This window comes from Penaeus monodon, chromosome 32 (assembly GCF_015228065.2).
Source record: "Penaeus monodon isolate SGIC_2016 chromosome 32, NSTDA_Pmon_1, whole genome shotgun sequence".
Lineage (NCBI taxonomy): Eukaryota > Metazoa > Arthropoda > Malacostraca > Decapoda > Penaeidae > Penaeus > Penaeus monodon.
Window position 1 is genome coordinate 28404878 of NC_051417.1, and position 210 is coordinate 28405087.

The 210-nt window shown below is 47.6% G+C and overlaps 1 protein-coding gene across 1 annotated transcript in view; it reads right to left on the reverse strand.

Moving 5' to 3' along the window:
- LOC119593788 (zinc finger protein 628-like) overlaps positions 1-210 on the reverse strand; it is a gene marked incomplete at both ends in the record, with an annotated part of 90218 nt that overhangs the window by 17245 nt on the left and 72763 nt on the right.

The window sequence follows — 210 nt, forward strand, 5'->3', positions numbered from 1 at the left end:
TAATTAGCCATCAGCGACGCATTCGGACGCGTTCCTTTTCATTGGCTGCCTCGGCCGAACGCGCGGCGGCTGGAGATGTTAATAATTGAAGAAGGGACCGGGAATGTCAGAAAGATTAACAGCTTACTTTTTCGTGCTCATTACCCATTGGGCATTCAGCTGTCAGGTGATTATTAGTAATTTTCTCCAGGTTGTTCACATGGTTTGCGC